The following is a 15320-nucleotide window of genomic DNA, read 5'->3' on the forward strand; positions in this document are numbered from 1 at the left end:
ATATTATTCTATTTCGTTGGGAAATAAAAATAAAATATACAACGTCAGCATTTCAGCCGTATGTACCATAGCTTCAGTCATGCCTTGTATATCAATTCATATGTATATATTCATCTGTCAACATACACAAGTGATTGTGTGGTGACCCCTCGCAAGAGTTATTGACCCGGCTGCTTGTTAGTAAAATATCATCTGGTTTCTGCTTATGATCCATTACATATCTGATATGATTAATGTGCTTGCTTGCGGTGCTGAAATAAAAAAAAAACGTAATATTTATTTTATGGTGCTGGTATGTCAAGTAATATTTTAATCAAGCTGCTGATTTTCTCCGTTTCTCGTTGATTCCTATTTTTTTTTTTTTTTATTCATTTCTCTTTGATGAGATGCAAACGAATTCGAGATACAAATCTGATGAATGTCTTCCTTTTTATTCTACGTCTCTCGGTTATTCCGCCATCATCTCTCCCTTCCTCCCCCTCGTCATTGCGACATGACGTATTTCCCTCCTCCCTTTTTTCTTCTTCTTCTTCTTCTTCTTCTTCTTCTTCTTCTTCTTCTTCTTCCTCTTCTTCTTCTTCGTCACTGTGACATGACGTATTCCCCTCTCTCACTCTTCTTCTCTCCCTCCGTCCTCCCTCCTCCCTCCCTCGGAGTGCCTACTCGCACTCCACCACGTCATGTCCTACGACGGGATATTGTCCCAAATGCCAGTTGGGGGGGGGGGAGGGGCGCGGGGAGGAGGGGATGTCCAGGATTCCGTGTCGGTCAACGTGCGGCAGGCAGCCCTGGTCCTGGCCCCGGCCGGCCCTGGCGAGAGAGAGAGGCGGCTGTGGCTGTGGCAGCAGCGGCAGCCAGTGCCACCACCATCAGAAGCGGCGGGCGGCAGCAGCAGCAGCAGCAGCCTCAGTATTGCACCTACGGGCAGGCAGATTGCACGTGCTCCTCGTCATCTCGTGGTGCCATCATCGCGCTCCTGAAGAAACTGCGTGTGTGTCTCCGGAAGGGAAGAGGAGACAGAGAGAGAGAGACAGAGAGTTCGGTGGGCGGCGTTCCGGAAAAGGGGACTACTACTACTACTACTACTGCTACTGCTACTGAAGTGTGTCGAAGCAGAGGGCTTTTGTGCTTCGCTGTGGAGGACGTCCTCAGACATAGATACGTCCATAGGACGCAAGGAAGCAAAATCTAGGAAGGAACTAAGGTAGCTAACAAGCTATTATAGCAAGGAAGAGGGGAAGCGAAGGAAGGAAGGAAGGAGTGTCGTCGTCTTCTTCTTCTTCTTCTTCTTTTCAATATGCCTTCTGCTTCTTCTTCTTCTTCCTCTTCTTCTCCTTCTTCTTCTTCTTCTTCTTCTTCTTCTTCTTCTTATTCTTCCCCCGTGATTCGAATGCTGCTTCTTTCGGGAACCGAGGTCTTGGGACCCTGCTGACCGGCCTTCTCCTCCTCCTCCTCCTCCTCCTCAAGTCGTTATTACCGCCAATTCTTTCATAATTGACGAGTTAAACTGATATTTTCTCTGTCCCTCTCTATCTCTCTCTATTTCTCTCTCTATCTCTCTCTCACCCTCTTTTTTTTAATCTGGACTCTGTGCGATGCGACCTGTGAAACATTATGGAGTGGCGCAATGCAGCTGACCTGTTCGTGACAGGTTCTACCCTGACCTGAACCAGGATTATAAAAAATATATATATATATAAAAATAAAAACGTGTTTTTTTTTTTGGAAGTTCAAGGCGTTGCGTCATCGCCGTGGAAAATAACGTACCTAAATATATCACTATTTATTTATAAAAGGGGTCCTCCGTAGCTTTTTCTCAAAGTCGAATAAGTGTTGAAGCCGATGCGGACTAATATCATCCATTCCTTCGAACTGACTTCGACGAACGATAATAATATTCCGGCGACGGAGGAATAGAAATATCCAAGATAACCAATATTCTCTATTTATTTTTTTTAAAACATCTTCGGGATTCCAGTTCCTGGAGAAGACGACGAAGAAGAAGAAGAAGAAGAAGAAGAATAAAGAAATTGTGCTTTCTCTACTCAACGCTGAACCAAGGTAAGAAACTGCAGGTATTTCTTCAACATTTATATATATATATATATATATATATATATATATATATATATATATATATATATATATATAAATGTGTGTGTATATATTCATATATATATATATATATATATATACATAGGCAGTATATATACATATCTATGTAGAGTACTAGTCACATTTTACCAGACACATACGCAGTATTTATTAACCAAAATTGCCTTCTTAACTTCTCGATGTCTTCACGCCGTGGAAACGCTTGTCACTGCGAAGACTGCTGCCAAATTATGTATACGCATACGTACATATGTATACACGCAGATGCCTAAACATGTAATAAGTGGCAGGACATTTCCTCCTGATAAGAGACCTAATGTAACAGGTAGGCGGAGCAACAAGTGACCATCTAGATTCCGAGACATCGATTTCGCGCTTCCGTCCCGCGTCACGTCCTTAGGACCTTTCTCGCGTTTAAAATTCGAACTTTTTTGAAGCCCGGTGATTTAAAATTCGAACCTTTTTGAAGCCCGATGATTTAAAATTCGAACCTTTTTGAAGCCCGATGATTTAAAATTTGAACCTTTTTGAAGCCCGATGATTTAAAATTCGAACCTTTTTGAAGCCCGGTGATTTAAAATTCGAACCTTTTTGAAGCCCGATGATTTAAAATTCGAACTCTGAAACCCGATACTTTAAAATTCGAGCTTTAAAATCCGATCATTCAAAATTCGACTTTAAAAAATTCAATTATATAAGATTCGAACTTTGAAACCAGATAATTTCAAATTCGAGCTGAAAACCCGATAACTTCAAATTCGAACTTTGAAACCCGATAACTTCAAGTTCGAACTTTGAAACCCGATAACTTCAAATTTGAACTTTGAAATCCGATAACTTGAAATTCAAACTTTGAAACCCGACCATTTAAAATTCGAGCTTTGAAACCCGATAATTTGAAACTCGAACCTTTGACAAAATGATATCTAAAGACTGTCTTTAAAAAAATTCATGGTAAAGCTGAGTCCTTGAATTTAAGCAATTATAAAAGCTATGTTACTTTAATTATTATTATTATTATTATTATTATTATTATTATTATTATTATTATTATTATTATTATTATTATTATTATTATTATTATTATTATTATTATTATTATTATTATTATTATTATTATTATTATTCAGAAGATGAACCCTATTCATATTTAACAAACCAACCACAGGGCGCCATTGAAATTCGAGCTTCCGAAGAATATGGTGGTGTTCATTTGAAAGAAGTAACAGAAGGTAATAAGAAATACAGAAAAGAGAGATCCGTTATTAGAAAACAATAAAAAAAATCAACGCACTAATAATTAAAGAGGTAAATATATAATTGGCTCAACAGTCCCGCGGCGAAGAGCAGTTTCCAATTATCATAAAACGCGTTTGGGTTTGTAATTGCAACTCGACAGAAGGATGCGCTCGGTTCGTTACGCTGCCCGAAACACAAATGTAAACAAAGGCGTCTTCTATTGTGAGTGTTTGATGGCGTCTTCTATCGGATGCGTTGGTCGAACGAAGCGTAATCATTCGTCTCTCATTCTTCTTCTTCTTCTTCTTCTTCTTCTTCTTCTTCTTCTTCTTCTTCTTCTTCTTCTTCTTCTTCTTCTTCATTTCTTTTGTTTTTTATTACTGTTTTCACGTAGAGTATGCGAAAGAGATTTTTCTTTGTAAAGGAACGACTTAAAGTTGGTTTGTCCCTTTAGAAATCACCTTGGAAAGGATTTTTTTAATTTTTAATTTTATGAGCATTTATAAAAATGTTTTATGTAAAAATTGTGCTAATATCAATCTTATAAATGTATATATATATATATATATATATATATATATATATATATATATATATATATATATATATATATATATATATATATGTGTGTGTGTGTGTGTGTGTGTGTATGTATACATGTATATATATATGTATATATATATATATATATATATATATATATATATATATATATATATATATATATATATATATATATATATATATATATCTCAAGTAAAGTCAGGCTTTCATTCACGCATTGACTATTTTATTTGCATTATCAGGCGACCAACAATTCACCATGATAACAAAGAAAGCCAAAATTGCAGCTTTTGTGAAACCGCCGGCCTCTGTCCAAGTACAATAGCTAGCAAAAATTGCAAACGGCTCAGTCCAATGTCCGCAATTTCGCGCTGATGTTAAACTGAATACATAGTAACTGTCCCAGCAGACGAGGTTTTGAAAACTGAACTTCATATGAGTGAGGAGAGAGAAGTTAGTAGGGTCAACTTCGAAGGTAAACTTCGTGAAGTTTTAATATATATTTCAGGCGTAACCGAGGAGAGTTGGAAATCAAGGGGATTGAGATGAAACATGGCGTGGGGATTCCGTAGAGTTTTGTCTGCTGGTCTAAACTACAGTAGTTGATCAGAAGTCATATTATGTTGAAGGAGGTAACTGACAGAATGGGAAGGTGTTGTGAATGTGCAAATGTGTGTGTATATGTATATGTATATGTATATATATGTGTAAATATGCATATATATATATATACAGTATGTATCTACTGAATCACGAAAACATGGAACGTGATGAATATACAAATAAAAAGACAAAATCCAAGAAGGACAGAGAAACAATGGAGTGCTGCAAGGCCTTTCGACTTGTAGTCCTTTACTGTATATATATATACATATATATACACATAAATACATATATGTATATATATATTCATATACATATATATACATGTATAATTCTCAAAAGATACCAAAGAAAAAATAGATTCCGATGGCTGCCATCTCAAAGAGAATGTGCCAGGCCAAAAGATTAGCGGAGAACGCCGAATGTAAATAATTGTTTATCCCTCCCTCGGACTGAGAGAGAGAGAGAGAGAGAGAGAGAGAGAGAGAGAGAGAGAGAGAGAGAGAGAGAGAGAAGAGAGTCAGTTCACCGCATATTTTCGCCGCTTCATTCTTTAACGTTGATATCTCTTAACTTTTCCCTTTTTTAATATTTTCATTTTTTTAATATTAACGATTTGTAACATTTCATTAGTTTAGTATTTTCATTTTTGGACGTTTTTATTTTTCAGCATTTTACTTTTTTTATATTTTCATTTTTTTAACATTACCTTTTTTAATATTTTCTTTTTTAATATATTTTTTAATTTTTCTTGTTTCAAATTTTCCTTCTACAACATTTTTCTTTTATAACATTTCCGTTTCTTAACATTTTCATTTTTTGGCAATTTAACTTTTTGACAAATTTTTGTATGTCATTTTTAGCACGATTTCTGTATAGCCGAATTTTCGTAAAATTATGAAAAAACTTTAGTATAATTTTTAATATAATTTTTGTAACTTCAAAATTTAACACAATTTGTTTATCATTCTTTGAATCGCTGCTGATAAAAAAAAAATCATTGTGATATAAAATAAAATATTGGAAAGTGGAACAATTCAAATATCTGAAACGTAACCTTTTCCCGAATGGAAGGAAACAAGTAAAAAATGCGCCGAAGTTGCTTCGGCGCAATCGAGTTTTTTGTACAGTCGCTACAGCGTGTATGCAAGGCCATCGAAAATAGATCTATCTTTCGCTGGTCTCGGTATGACGCTGTTTGACCCGCGGCCCATGAAACTTTAACCACGGCCCGGTGGTGGCCTGGCGTATATCATTGCCAGAAGCACGATTATGGCTGAATTTAACCTTAAATAAAATCAAAACTACTGAGGCTAGAGGGCTGCAATTTGGTATGTTTGATGATTGGAGGGCGGATGATCAACATACCAATTTGCAGCCCTCTAGCTTCAATAGTTTTTAAGATCTGAGGGCGGACAGGAAAAGTGCGGACAGAAAAAGTGCGGACAGAAAAAGTGCGGACAGAAAAGTGCGGACAGAAAAAGTGCGGACAGAAAAAGTAGGACAGAAAAAGTGTGGACAGAAAAAAGTAGGACAGAAAAAGTGCGGACAGAAAAAAGTAGGACAGAAAAAGTGCGGACAGAAGAGAAAAGTGCGGACAGAAAAAAGTAGGACAGAAAAAGTGCGGACAGAAAAAAGTGTGGACAGAAAAAAGTGCGGACGGACAGACAAAGCCGGCACAATAGTTTTCTTCTACAGAAAACTAAAAATGGAAATATTTAAATGCGAACAAATCATAATAATTATAATACATAAATTACTGATTAAATCTCGACACTTTCAATTTCTTTAATTCTTTATTTTTGTCTCGGAAATTTTAATATTTTCTCTTTGGTGAAAGAATAAAATAGAATATAGAATTTAGGCCAAAGACCAAGCGCTGGGAACTCTGAGGTCGTTCAGCGCTGAAAGGGATACTGAGGGTAAGGTTTGAAAGGTATAGCAGGAGGAAAGCCTCGCAGCTGCACTTTGGAACCTGACAATTTAAAATTCGAACTTTAAAACCTGCTAGTTTAAAAATCGAACTTTAAAACCTGATAGTTTAAAATTCGAACTTTAAAACCCGATAACTTAAACTTCGAACTTTAAAACCCGATAACTTAAAATTCGAACTTTAGAACCCGACAATTCAAAATTCGAACTTTAAAACCTAACAATTTAAAATCCGGACTTTAAAACCTGACAACTTAAAATCCGAACTTTAAAACCTGACAATTTAAATTCCTATCTTTAAAACCTGACAATTTAAAATCCGATCTTTAAAACCTGACAATTTAAAATTCGACCTTTAAAACCTGACAATTTAAAATTCGAACTTTGAAACCCGATAATTGAAAAGTAGATCTTTAAAACCTGGCAATTTAAAATTCGAACTTTAAGACCCGATAATTTAAAATTCGAACTTTAAAATCTGACAATTTAAAATTCGAACTTTAAAACCCGATAATTTAAAATTCGATCTTTAAAACCCGATAATTTAAAATTCCATCTTTAAAACCTGACAATTTAAAATTCAAACTTTAAAACCCGATAATTTAAAATTCGATCTTTAAAACCCGATAATTTAAAATTCCATCTTTAAAACACGACAGTTTAAAATTCAAACTTTAAAACCCCACAATTTTAAATCCGAACTTTAAAACCTGACAATTTAAAATTCGAACTTTAAAATCCGATAATTTAAAATTCGAACTTTAAAACCCGATCATTTAAAATTCGATCTTTAGAACCCGACAATTTAAAATTCGATCTTTAGAACCCGACAATTTAAAATTTAAACTTTAAAACCCCACAATTTTAAATCCGAACTTTAAAACCTGACAATTTAAAATTCGAACTTTAAAACCCGATAATTTAAAATTCGATCTTTAAAACCCGATAATTTCAAAGTCGATCGATAATTTTTCGATCTCTAAACCGACAAATTTAAAATTAATTTCAATTTAAAATCTGAACTTTAAAACCTGACAATTTAAAAGAACTTTAAAACCCGACAACTTAAAATTCGACCTTTAAAACCCCACAATTTTAAATCCGAACTTTAAAACCTGACAATTTAAAATCCGAACTTTAGAACCCGATAACTTTAAACCCTTAGGAAAAAGGATTGTGTTGTGTATATATATATATATATATATATATATATATATATATATATATATATATATATATATATATATATATATATATATACATATACATATATACGTGTGCGTGTGTAGAGTAAAGTAAAACCCCTCCAACAAAAGAGAAGTCCACTGCAGGTCAGGAGAGAGCAGAGGAATCAAATCCTTTGCGCTCATAATCCTTAGTTAGACCTGACCACCCAACAGCGAAAAGGCAGGAAAAACACGATTCATCATCATGTGCTGCGACCAATGTTTTCTCACGGGGACTCCTCTTCTTCTTCTTCTTCTTCCTCGAGAGCGTGGGATTTTAGGACCCCCAGAATTCGGGAACCGCGTACAATGTCCTCCAGTGATTCTCTGAATCAGTCAGCTGCAGGGGCGAAATACTCGCTCCTCCATGCCTTGTCCGGAGAAGAAGAAGAAGGAGAAGAAGAAGAAGAAGAAGAAGAAGAAGAAGAAGAGAGAGAGAGAGAGAGAGAGAGAACATCTCCATCTCGCAGACGTTCGTTTACATTAATATCTCAGTGTATCAGGTTTGAAGTTGTACCAGATTTTGGAAGCGGTAATAACCGTACCTGACTTCGGAAAAGGTGTCCACTGTGCCTGATTTCGGCCACAGTTTCATAGATTATTATTATTATTATTATTATTATTATTATTATTATTATTATTATTATTATTACTATTATTATTCAGGAGATGAGACCTATTCATATGGAACAAGCCCACCAAAGGCGCTACTGACTTGAAATTCAAGCTTCCAAAGAATATGGTGTTTATTTATTATTATTATTATTATTATTATTATTATTATTATTATTATTATTATTATTATTATTATTATTATTATTATTATTATTATTATTATTATTATTATTATTATTATTATTATGTAGAAGGTGAATCCTATTCATATGGAACAAGCCCACCACAGGGGACACTGACTTGAAATTCAAGCTTCCAAAGAATATTTTGGTGTTCATTAAGAAGAAGTAAGAGGAGATAAAAGGAAATACAGAAAGAAGAGACGCCACTCACTTATTAAAAAAGAAAAAAACTAATAAATTAACAAATAGATAAAAACGTATTGAAATGCAAGGATTTTTTTCTTGTTTATTCACTCTTTAGTACATGTTCCTTCTATCTGCTCAATCTTTCACTTTGCATGAAGTTAAATGATGAATCTTACTTGTTCACACACACAAAAAAATAACAAAATAATCCGTAATAATAATCAGGGAATAATAATTTTAAAAATCAAGAAAGAACAAAAATACGCAAATTATCTAAGCACGAAGTTACCCTATTCATCTTGTACGTTCAAGTCCACAAAAAAATAACAAGTAAAACATGCGCCGAAGTTTCTTCGGTGCAATCGGGTTTTCCGTACAGCTTACAATCAAGGCCACCGTGATGGTCTCGGTATAATGCTGTACGAAACGCGGCCCATGAAACTTTAACCACTGCCCGGTGGTGGCCTATCATATATCGTTGCCAGAAGCACGATTATGGCTAACTTTAACCTCTAAAAATAAAATACAAACTACTGAGGCTAGAGGGCTGCAATTTGGTATGTTTGATGATTGGAGGGTGGATGATCAACGTACCAATTTGCAGCCCTACAGCCTCTGTAGTTTTTAAGATCTGAGGGCGGAGAGAAAAAGTGCGTACAGAACAAATAGTTTTCTTTTACAGAAAAATAAATTACTCGTTAAAGTACTTTTAGAAAATCAAGAAAGAAAGAACGAAACGGCGCAAATGATCTCAGCCGTGAGAGAGAGCAATTACGTAATATCCTCTACAGGAAGGATAGGAAATAGTTAACGACAAAACCCCCAGTATGGAGCTTCGGAAATGGCTGAAAGCTGAAAGAAGAAGAACAACAACTTCTTGGAAATAATATCATCATCGTCAGCCTCCAGGTTTTCAGTTTTGGGCGTCTTTTGTTGGACCGCATTTGGCCCGTCGGGCGGGTTCTATTTTATTTGACAGTTTTATTCGAGTGTAGTTATAGTTAGCGTGTCTTTTTTGAGCAAGCTGCTCTCTTGCACCTTTCATTTTTAGTTTTCTGTAAGAGAAAACTATTGTGTCGGCTTTGTCTGTCCGTCCGCACGTTTTTCCGTCCGCACTTTTTCTCTCCGCCCTCAATTCTTAAAAACTACTCAGGCTAGAGGGCTGCAAGCTGGTATGTTGATCATCCACCCTCCAATCATCGAACATACCAAATTGCAGCCGTCTAGCCTCAGTAGTTTTTATTTTATTTAAGGTAAAAGTTAGCCATAATCGTGCTTCTGGCAACGATATAGGCCAGGCCACCACCGGGCCGTGGTTAAAGTTTCATGGACCGCGGCTCATACAGCATTATACCGAGACCACCGAAAGAAAGATCCATTTTCGGTGGCCTTGATTATGCGCTGTAGCGGCTGTACAGAAAACTCGATTGCGCCGAAGAAACTTCGGCGCATTTTTTTACTTGTTTTCCTTCAAATGAGCGCAACTGCCCTGAGAAGTCAGGGGCAGAATGTAAGCAAATGACGCGAAGTGGGAAGGTTTATTTATTGATTCACGTGAGCTGGTGTTGCAGGAACCGATATTAATAGCTAAGGTGAGGATGTAATGCCCTTCCGTGGACGTTGAGTTGAATAAAGAATTTAGGCCAAAGGCTAAGCACTGGGACCCATGAGGTCATTCAGCGCTAAAATGGAAATTGACAGTAAAAGGTTTGAAAGGTGTAACAAGAGGAAGACCTCAAAGCAGTTGTAATGTGAATCACTCTTAGGAGAGGGAGGAAAGTAAGATGGAAGAAAGAGAATATGAAAGGAGGCACAGTAAAAGGAACGAAAGGGGTTGCAGCTAGGGGCCTAAGGAAGGCACGCTGCAAAGAACCTTAAGTAATGCCTACAGTGCACCGCATGAGGTGCACTGACGGTACTAACCCCCTGCCGGGTTCCGTGGACGTTGTTTGGATTTAAAATTGAGGGGAGGATCTATAAATGGAGAGTTAAGCAGACTTTGATTTAGCAATAAATCAAAGTCTAAATCTAAGCAGACTTAGCTTTATGAGTAAATCTAAGTCTAAAGTAATTAGGATTAGATTTATAAGTAAATCTAAGTCTAAATCTAAGTAGACTTAGTTTTATGAGTAAATGTAAGTCTAAATCTAAGCAGACTTAGCTTTAGGAGTAAATCTAAGTAGACTTAGCTTTAGGAGCAAATCTAAGTCTAAATCTAAGCAGACTTAGCTTTAGGAGTAAACGTAAGTCTAAATCTAATTAGACTTAGCTTTAGGAGTAAACCTAAGTCTAAATCTAAGCAGATTTAGCTTTAGGAATAAATCTAAGTCTAAATCTAAGTAGACTTAAATTTAGCAGTAAATCTAAGTCTAAATCTAATTAGTCCTAGACTTAGAACTGATGTGACTTATTCTGGAATCGACAGGTGAGTAGCGGTGCTCGGGATTCCAATGGACTTTCAGGTTCACAAGGCCACAAAACTTGGCAAGAATAACCACAGCCTCTGTAAATATAACCTTAAACAAAAATCTTAATATTATTGCGAAATAATTACCTACCAGTTTCCAACGACGCGTTGCTCCAGTGGTGTAGAAGATCTCCCCCCCACGCAAAAGTTTTTTGGGAAAAGGGTAGAACCGGAAATGACGACATTGGTCCACCCCTGCTCTGATCCACCCCTCCGCTGAGCTGCTGAGATTATCACCGGTTGATCTGAAACGGTTAAATGTAACAATTAAAGTTAAATAAAATATTATATTTAAAATTATGTTTAATTTCTGATAAATGGTATAGTGAATTAGCCTGACATCTCTAGTCATATTCAGTGTTCTCAAGGATTTCCTGACTACACTGCCCTAGAAATGGAAGATTGCAGTATCTGCAGAAATACAAAATTGAGAAAAATGGTAGATACTGCACTTTTTCCTTGCCCTACTACTGATTCTGCAGATACTGCAAATGGGACCCCCTAAATAAAGCACTGGAGAATCATTCTGAAACTGCAGTAACTTGTGTATTACTGTTTCACGAGGCCAATGGGTGGCATATCTCAATTTCGAAAATTTTGCAGATACTGGAGTTTTCCATTTTGGAGCAGTACAATGTTACAAAAACAACTCTGGATGATGGTTTAAAAATGTGGATTTCACAACTTGATGTTATTATTACTGTTGTTGTTGTTGGAAGCCTCGGTAAAATATAAAAAAAAATACAAATAAGGGATTTAAAACAATTGTCATTGCTTACAATTATTCTTATTATCGTTACCAAAGCAACAAGAAAATAACACCAAAGATTGGTTTGAAACCTGACTTTGGAACCTTTTAGTGTTCTGAAAAGAAAACTATTGTGCCGGCTTTGTCTGTCCGTCCGCACTTTTTTCTGTCCGCACTTTTTCTGTCCGCCCTCAGATCTTAAAAACTACTGAGGCTAGAGGGCTGCAAATTGGTATGTTGATCATCCACGTTCCAATCATCAAACTTACCAAATTGCTGCCCTTTAGCCTCAGTAGTTTTTATTCTACTTAAGGTTAAACTTAGCCATAATCGTGCTTCTGGCAACGATATAGGACAGGCCCACCACTGCCGGCTGAGAGTTTCAAGGGCCGCGGCGCATACAGCATTATACCGAGACCACCGCAAGATAGATCTATTTCCGGTGGGCCTTGATTATACGCCGTATAGAAAACTCGACTGCTATTTCTTCAGCATACAGGGGTTTCCAATCTAACTTTCATTGCATTACAAATTACATTTCTCTCTCAAATCCCCCCATTCCCCAGAAACAAAGCTCTTCTTCCTCTCTCCCATTCGCTTCTCCTCCGTTCTGAACCCAGAGAGAAACTTTGGGGAGAGGTAAATCTCAAGAGTAATGATCTCCGAGATCCCTCCCAAAATGCGGAAGGCGAGGGAGAGAAAGTTTCGGGGTGATGGAACTGGGATGTGCCGTTGCAAAGGTTATACACCCTCAACCACTACTCCACACACATAACAAACACACACTGCTCTTCTAAGGTAAACACTGCAGACGATCTCTTGAGAGACTTCAGAGACATTTGCTGGGACGATGAATATAGAGTAGAATATAGAATTTAGGCCAAAGGCCAAGCACTGGGACCTACGAGGTCATTCAGCGCTGAAATGGAAATTGAGAGTAAAAGGTTTGAAAGGTGTAACAGGAGGAAAACCTCAAAGCAGTTGCGCTATGAATCAATTGTTAGGAGAGGGTTGAGGAAAGTAAGATGAAGAAAGAGAATATGAAAGGAGGTACAGGAAAAGGAAGGAAAGGGGTTGCAGCTAGAAGCCGAAGGCACGCTGCAAAGAACCTTAAGTAATGCTTACAGTGCACCGCATGAGGTGCACTGAAGGCACTACCCCCAAGGAGTTTCTGTTTTCTGGGATGTGCCGTTGCAAAGGCTATATACACCCTCGACCCCCTAACTCCACACATACACACATTGCTCATTCAAGGGTTCCGTTCCAGAGGCAAATCCCGTCTACTACTACTTCTAGTGGAATGGTCATGTGGGAAGAACGGAAGACGACAGGTATCCAGGGGGTGAGAAAGTGCGCTTAAGATCAGAGTTGAATGACGCAGTGTACGGAGAGTTATGTAACACCAGCTTAACTCAGTTTTCATAACAGTCATAGAGTGAGAGAGAGAAGAGAGAGAGAGAGAGAGAGAGGGGGCAACCTTTTCCTCTCGCTATTGTCCGGTTTGGGGATCGAACGCCGGTTCCCAGTCTGTGAGCCGAAAAATGCTACCGAGTGCACCTCAAAAAGAAGAAGAAGAAGAAGAAGAAGGAGAAAGAGAGAGAGAGAGAGAGAGAGAGAGAGAGAGAGAGAGAGAGAGAGAGAGAAAAGCAACCATTTCCACTCGCTATTTATCGATAACACAATTCCCCTAACGAAATCAGAGCCAGGTCTTTCAGTTGTATATTTCGGTGGTGCCATCTGCCGGGTCGAATTTTCGCCCTAATGAGTACCGAAATCAGACCTCGAGGACCTCCCGGACATTTCTCAGCTTGAGGATTACCTCGTCGAGGTACCTCCCGTTTCGATGGTGGACGCTCCTCCCTCCCTCTCTCCGCCCTGGCTGCGACCCACAACAGCCGATTAGAGTTTAGGTAACTGATTTGATTGTTCGGTCCAGAGAGGTATCATGCTAGACTTCAGAGAGAGAGAGAGAGAGACAGAGAGAGAGAGAATGGAACAAATTTACGATCATTGTTCCACTATGACGAAAGTACGCAGCTAGAAAATTTAAATCTAATATTATTATTATTATTATTATTATTATTATTATTATTATTATTATTATTATTATTATTATTTACCTCGAAAAACAAGGACACAAAGTAGACATGAACTTTAAAAGTCTCCGCACTTTACGTCAATCAATGAGAGAGAGAGAGAGAGAGAGAGAGAGAGAGAGAGAGAGAGAGAGAGAGAGAGAGAGAGAGAGAGAGAGAGTACCACTTTAAAAGCATAATCGATAAATCACCAGGCAATCGATACCCCTCATTGGGCAAGGAAGGAAGGATGGAAAGCCTATACATAGCTGTTGGGGAAGCTGTGAGTTCCATAGACGCGGCTTAGGCCTAATCCAGTTATGCCGCTATGCAAGGCCCTCGTTAGTTGCAGCAGTGCTTAGGCCTAGTTTTACATACACGCAGATGTACATACGTACATACATACATAAGACGGGGGGGGCACCACAAAGCCCACGATCCTCTTTCTTGGAGAGAGAGAGAGAGAGAGAGAGAGAGAGAGAGAGAGAGAGAGAGAGAGATCCTTTCAACTTTTGCTTCCTGCTGTAGGATTGAAGATGCAGAGGATTAAGGATGTAGAAGTCTGAAGATGAAGTTTGAAGATGTAAAAGTTTGAAGATGAAGTTTGAAAATGAAGAGGTTTGAAGATGAAGTTTGAAGAAGTAGAAGTTTGAAGATGTGGAAGTCTGAAGAAGTAGAAGTTTGAAGATGTAGAAGTTTGAAGATGAAGTTTAAAGATGAAGTTTGAAGATGTAGAAGTTTGAAGATGTAGAAGTTTGAAGATGTAGAAGTTTGAAGATGTAGAAGTTTGAAGATGTAGAAGTTTGAAGATGAAGTTTGAAGATGAAGTTTGAAGATGTAGAAGATTGAAGATGTAGAAGTTTGAAGATGTAGAAGTTTGAAGATGAAGTTTGAAGATGTAGAAGTTTGAAGATGAAGTTTGAAGATGTAGAAATTTGAAGATGTAGAATTTTAAAGATGAAGTTTGAAAATGAAGTTTGAAGATGTATACGTTGATAGATTCAAAACTTTGAAGATGAATAAGACTGAAAATGCAGAAGTTTGAAGAGGTAGAAGCTTCAAGATTTAGAAGTTTGAAGATGCATAATGTCCTGAACATGAAAAAATGTGGGCTTTATTTATCTCTAATGCAAGTTTGAAGATGTATATAGGAGTTTGAAAATGTATAATGATCTGAATATTAAAAAAAAAGAAGTCCGAGATATGTACCTCTAACAGAACGTAGTAAGCATTCAATTAGTCAATTGGGCACTGTCCTATTTATCATCACAATAATTCACATAATTATTAAAAAAATAACAAAAAAATTAAAAAGGCAAAAAAATCTTTCATTTGCCAAGAGAAAAAAATATGAAAAATTACAGATGG

At 37.2% G+C, this 15320-nt stretch overlaps 2 protein-coding genes across 2 annotated transcripts in view; one reads left to right on the forward strand and one right to left on the reverse strand.

Annotated features, from left to right (window-relative positions):
* Positions 1-11359, reverse strand: part of LOC136848714 (cell division cycle-associated protein 7-like) — a 42817-nt gene extending 31458 nt beyond the window's left edge. The window contains 1 exon segment of the mRNA XM_067121276.1: positions 11221-11359. The gene's annotated coding sequence lies outside the window, so the exon portion shown is untranslated.
* LOC136848816 (soluble guanylate cyclase 88E-like) overlaps positions 814-15320 on the forward strand; it is a 180291-nt gene continuing 165784 nt past the window's right edge. Inside the window, 1 exon segment of the mRNA XM_067121542.1 lies at positions 814-2061. The gene's annotated coding sequence lies outside the window, so the exon portion shown is untranslated.

This window comes from Macrobrachium rosenbergii, chromosome 1 (assembly GCF_040412425.1).
Source record: "Macrobrachium rosenbergii isolate ZJJX-2024 chromosome 1, ASM4041242v1, whole genome shotgun sequence".
Lineage (NCBI taxonomy): Eukaryota > Metazoa > Arthropoda > Malacostraca > Decapoda > Palaemonidae > Macrobrachium > Macrobrachium rosenbergii.